Source organism: Uranotaenia lowii, chromosome 1 (assembly GCF_029784155.1).
Source record: "Uranotaenia lowii strain MFRU-FL chromosome 1, ASM2978415v1, whole genome shotgun sequence".
Classification (NCBI taxonomy): domain Eukaryota; kingdom Metazoa; phylum Arthropoda; class Insecta; order Diptera; family Culicidae; genus Uranotaenia; species Uranotaenia lowii.
This window is the reverse complement of record NC_073691.1, coordinates 103709822-103715753: the sequence shown is the minus strand read 5'-3', so window position 1 is coordinate 103715753 and position 5932 is coordinate 103709822. Positions and strand designations below refer to the sequence as shown.

Sequence of the window (5932 nt, the reverse complement as noted above, 5' to 3'; positions counted from 1 at the left end):
AAATCATAGTCTTTAAGTAATTAGTATACAAAATGAATCCATTCTTCAAAAAATTATAATTTTGAATGAAGTTTATTTCATGTGAATAAGCAATAATTTCACTGTATTATTTATCGAATTCAATACTTTTCCACACAGCCGAAACGAATTTTGAATGGTAAAAGAACATTACTCTCTTGATGCAAACGAAGATGATTTTTATTTTCTTGTCGTTGCATGAAATGTCAAATAGCGTATGCCTGTGTGAGTGAATTCGTTTTATGTTTTGATTTTGATGTGACGAACTCACGTTTCTTTTTTTATACCCATTGATAGCATCGATTACACGTGCGATATTCAATAAATGGTTCGAAATTTGACCAACAAAAATAATGAAAACGGGTAAAACACTTTGTCAGTGTTATTTATCTTCGAGAAATATACCGGCCGGAAAACTCGATCGCTAAGATCCAACGATTGAAGGATAAGGCTGAGGCCAAGGCCGCTGGCAAGGAAGAACCTCCGGCAAAGAAAACCAACCCCTGCGGCAGGGCGCCAACACCGTCGTCAAACTAGTCGAGCAGAAGAAGGCTCAGCTGGTGATGATCGTTCACGATGCTGACTCCATTGAGCTGGTCATCTACCTACCGGCTCTGTGCCGAAAGATGGGTATTCAGTTCTGCATCATCAAGGACAAGTTCCGACTGGGAACGTTGGTGTTCCATCAAGATCTGCACCTGTGTTGCTCTGACCCAAGTGGACAACTCCGACCGTGCCAATCTGTCCAATTAAACCATCTATACCAATTTCAACGATCTCTACGAGGAGATCCGCAAGCACTGGGTAGGTGGTCTGCTCGGGCCGAAGAGTATAGCCTGCATCGCCAAGCGGATCAGATTATAAACACATGAAGATTATTGCACCTGTCGGTTGGTTGTCTGTACCTTTATCTAACAGCTTAGAATTTCGAAGCTTCCAATTCGATACCTTCCTTAGAATCAATTGTCGTTGAATAGTTGACCTCAAACAAATTTAAAACTTTAATAATTCATTAAGGATAAATTTAAAGAAAACTCACTAAAAATCCTTCACGATATTTAGAATTTCCCGCTTTAATTTTCTCCCTCGTTTTTGTTGTTTTTAACTAAATCAAAATTAAAGAATTGATTCATTAATTTTTGCACGAATCTGTTGTCTTTTGATTTCAAAAACAGTAAATGAATTCAATATTTGTAAATATCAACTTGATATAATTTTCTTTCATTTTGATAGAAATAAATTTAAACCAAAAAATAAGGTTTAGATAAAAAAAAACTAGAACATTGATTTAAAAAAGTATTTCTTTTGTTTCAATGACAATCGATTTCTCTGCGTGAAACAATAAAGTGTAAGCTTAATTAGTTTTATTGGTATCTTCAACTTATCAACAGAACATGAAAAGCTAAGCTATTATCACTAAACTCGGATGGGTGAGACTGTTTGTCAAGAATCATCATTTTGTCAACCAACTCACTTGATTAGAAATTGTTCTAAATTTGCGAGAAAATGTTTACAAATGCATCATCTCGAGGTCCAAAATATTGTTTCGAAAACCGCTGGGCTGTAAAAGGGCTCGTTTCGTATCCAAGTTTAAATAGATATTTGGAAAAGCAGACATTTTTCGAGTGTAACACAATTTTTTCAGAGAAAGGAAAATTTTAGAATTTATTGGAGAAAAAAAGTGAATAAAAACCTGACATCGGTTTTTTGTTGTAGATGAAGACTTGATGGTATATTTCGTTGTTGCGATTTTCATTCATTTCAAATTTTGTAAATATAGCCCCTACTTTTGTTTTATTCAGTTTTTGCAAACATCTGCATATGCGACGTTTCGGCTAGGAGAAGGTTTTAAGAAACTTTAGATTAAACAGTTTATTCATCAAAACTTTGTAGTTTAAGTTTATTATTCGAAACTACGGTAGCCTCAAAGTTACATATAATCTCGTCCATTCTTCTGATTTAAGAGTTCTAAACCAGTAACATAATTTAAAGCCATATTCAATGTACTGCCGTTTTGCAATATACAATCGGGGGAATTTTTTTACAATGTCATTTGACTTTTTTCTCAACATTTCCTAGATCGTTATATGTACCGAACTTTTTACAAATAATTGTGTCGTTCGCTACAATATCTTTATACTCGGGAAACTTGAACTTACCCTTGACGGAGGTTCCGGGGGTTAACGAAATCTTGCAGTTGAAAGTGATCTTCACAAATGAAGCTATTGTTAGACAGCTCTTCATTTCCGCAGAACTTTTTCCAGGCGATGGTATCCCTAAAAATAAAACTTATATACCTGATCCTTGAATGACTTTTTTTACATTAACTGTATTTCTTGTGAATTCACAGTGTGTGGTTTTCAACCTGGACCACAATGGATTTGTCAGAAAATGGTTGGTTTTCAACCACAACGCAATAATGCTTAATTCATTTTTTGATCTCATGGATTCTTCTTGTGAATTCACAGTGTGTGGTTTTCAACCTGGACCACAATGGAGTTGTCAGAAAATGGTTGTTTTTCAACCACAACGCAATAAGGCTTAATTCATTTTTTGATCTCATGGATTCTTCTTGTGAATTCACAGTGTGTGGTTTTCAACCTGGACCACAATGGAGTTGTCAGAAAATGGTTGTTTTTCAACCACAACGCAATAAGGCATAATTCATTTTTTGATCTCATGGATTCTTCTTGTGAATTCACAGTGTGTGGTTTTCAACCAGGACCACACTGGAGTTGTCAGAAAATGGTTGTTTTTCAACCACAACTCAATAAGGAAGTGGAGCGAAAAATCTCAAGTTTTCATTCGCTCAAAAATAAAATTGGTTTGATTAAATCATCGACTAGTAAGTCAACCAGGGACTGAAAACAGCATGAACACAGTGTTGCAGGATATGTACTGTGGTGTGTTTGAGATATGAGTTTCTTCACACATCGTTCTAAGTGAGTTTCCTAATGTCAAACATACCACCAATGTAACATAAATTATGAAAGTAATTGTAACGTTGTAACGCTAAAGTAAATAAATGTCAAATTACAAATGTTGTTGAAGTCGATGTATTTTTTATAAGCTTTATGGTTGAATTTTAACCACATTCGGTTAATGCGCTCTAATTCGAAAATGGTTTTTAGTGGTTTTTTAACCATACCGTGTTTTTTTTTTTAATCAAAAGTAGGTAATCAAAAACAACCGTGTTCATCTCTAGATTAAAAAAAACAAATAGCACAATGCAAATGTGTGCGTGATATATTAATAGCGTTTCAATATATACACAATAATAGTTATGTTTGTGTAAAAAAAAATCCTTTTGTGTAAGTGGCCGTTAGTTTCACGATAACCCGTAGATAGCGCTGCGGAAAACGCGCCAAAATCAGCCTTCAGTGGTCAGTCTGGGTATATGGTGTCTGCGCTTATACTTACACAGAATTTCACGGTGGTTCCATACACCTGGCCTTTTCGGAAGGCATTACTAGCTACCATCAGGCAATTTTGATTGGTCTGATTCCCTGTAGGAAGGTTCCTGCTTCCGAACAACTTCTGATGCTAAATGAATATGCTAAGAAAATATCCGAAATACAATCAGCTGTTTATATTTACTGTCAGCGGTACCTGCTGAGATTATCGAATGTTATGCAATGTTATATCGCAGACACCATATACCCAGACTGACCACTGAAGGCTGATTTTGGCGCGTTTTCCGCAGCGCTATCTACGGGTTATCGTGAAACTAACGGCCACTTACACAAAAGGATTTTTTTTTACACAAACATAACTATTATTGTGTATATATTGAAACGCTATTAATATATCACGCACACATTTGCATTGTGCTATTTGTTTTTTTTAATCTAGAGATGAACACGGTTGTTTTTGATTACCTACTTTTGATTAAAAAAAAAAACACGGTATGGTTAAAAAACCACTAAAAACCATTTTCGAATTAGAGCGCATTAACCGAATGTGGTTAAAATTCAACCATAAAGCTTATAAAAAATACATCGACTTCAACAACATTTGTAATTTGACATTTATTTACTTTAGCGTTACAACGTTACAATTACTTTCATAATTTATGTTACATTGGTGGTATGTTTGACATTAGGAAACTCACTTAGAACGATGTGTGAAGAAACTCATATCTCAAACACACCACAGTACATATCCTGCAACACTGTGTTCATGCTGTTTTCAGTCCCTGGTTGACTTACTAGTCGATGATTTAATCAAACCAATTTTATTTTTGAGCGAATGAAAACTTGAGATTTTTCGCTCCACTTCCTTATTGAGTTGTGGTTGAAAAACAACCATTTTCTGACAACTCCAGTGTGGTCCTGGTTGAAAACCACACACTGTGAATTCACAAGAAGAATCCATGAGATCAAAAAATGAATTATGCCTTATTGCGTTGTGGTTGAAAAACAACCATTTTCTGACAACTCCATTGTGGTCCAGGTTGAAAACCACACACTGTGAATTCACAAGAAGAATCCATGAGATCAAAAAATGAATTAAGCCTTATTGCGTTGTGGTTGAAAAACAACCATTTTCTGACAACTCCATTGTGGTCCAGGTTGAAAACCACACACTGTGAATTCACAAGAAGAATCCATGAGATCAAAAAATGAATTAAGCATTATTGCGTTGTGGTTGAAAACCAACCATTTTCTGACAAATCCATTGTGGTCCAGGTTGAAAACCACACACTGTGAATTCACAAGAAATACAGTTAATGTAAAAAAAGTCATTCAAGGATCAGGTATATAAGTTTTATTTTTAGGGATACCATCGCCTGGAAAAAGTTCTGCGGAAATGAAGAGCTGTCTAACAATAGCTTCATTTGTGAAGATCACTTTCAACTGCAAGATTTCGTTAACCCCCGGAACCTCCGTCAAGGGTAAGTTCAAGTTTCCCGAGTATAAAGATATTGTAGCGAACGACACAATTATTTGTAAAAAGTTCGGTACATATAACGATCTAGGAAATGTTGAGAAAAAAGTCAAATGACATTGTAAAAAAATTCCCCCGATTGTATATTGCAAAACGGCAGTACATTGAATATGGCTTTAAATTATGTTACTGGTTTAGAACTCTTAAATCAGAAGAATGGACGAGATTATATGTAACTTTGAGGCTACCGTAGTTTCGAATAATAAACTTAAACTACAAAGTTTTGATGAATAAACTGTTTAATCTAAAGTTTCTTAAAACCTTCTCCTAGCCGAAACGTCGCATATGCAGATGTTTGCAAAAACTGAATAAAACAAAAGTAGGGGCTATATTTACAAAATTTGAAATGAATGAAAATCGCAACAACGAAATATACCATCAAGTCTTCATCTACAACAAAAAACCGATGTCAGGTTTTTATTCACTTTTTTTCTCCAATAAATTCTAAAATTTTCCTTTCTCTGAAAAAATTGTGTTACACTCGAAAAATGTCTGCTTTTCCAAATATCTATTTAAACTTGGATACGAAACGAGCCCTTTTACAGCCCAGCGGTTTTCGAAACAATATTTTGGACCTCGAGATGATGCATTTGTAAACATTTTCTCGCAAATTTAGAACAATTTCTAATCAAGTGAGTTGGTTGACAAAATGATGATTCTTGACAAACAGTCTCACCCATCCGAGTTTAGTGATAATAGCTTAGCTTTTCATGTTCTGTTGATAAGTTGAAGATACCAATAAAACTAATTAAGCTTACACTTTATTGTTTCACGCAGAGAAATCGATTGTCATTGAAACAAAAGAAATACTTTTTTAAATCAATGTTCTAGTTTTTTTTTATCTAAACCTTATTTTTTGGTTTAAATTTATTTCTATCAAAATGAAAGAAAATTATATCAAGTTGATATTTACAAATATTGAATTCATTTACTGTTTTTGAAATCAAAAGACAACAGATTCGTGCAA

The 5932-nt window shown here is 34.5% G+C and overlaps 1 pseudogene; it reads left to right on the top strand.

Annotated features, from left to right (window-relative positions):
- The first annotated feature begins 235 nt into the window (after positions 1-235).
- Positions 236-1157, top strand: LOC129737717 (60S ribosomal protein L7a-like; annotated as a pseudogene).
- Positions 1158-5932: the final 4775 nt, after the last annotated feature.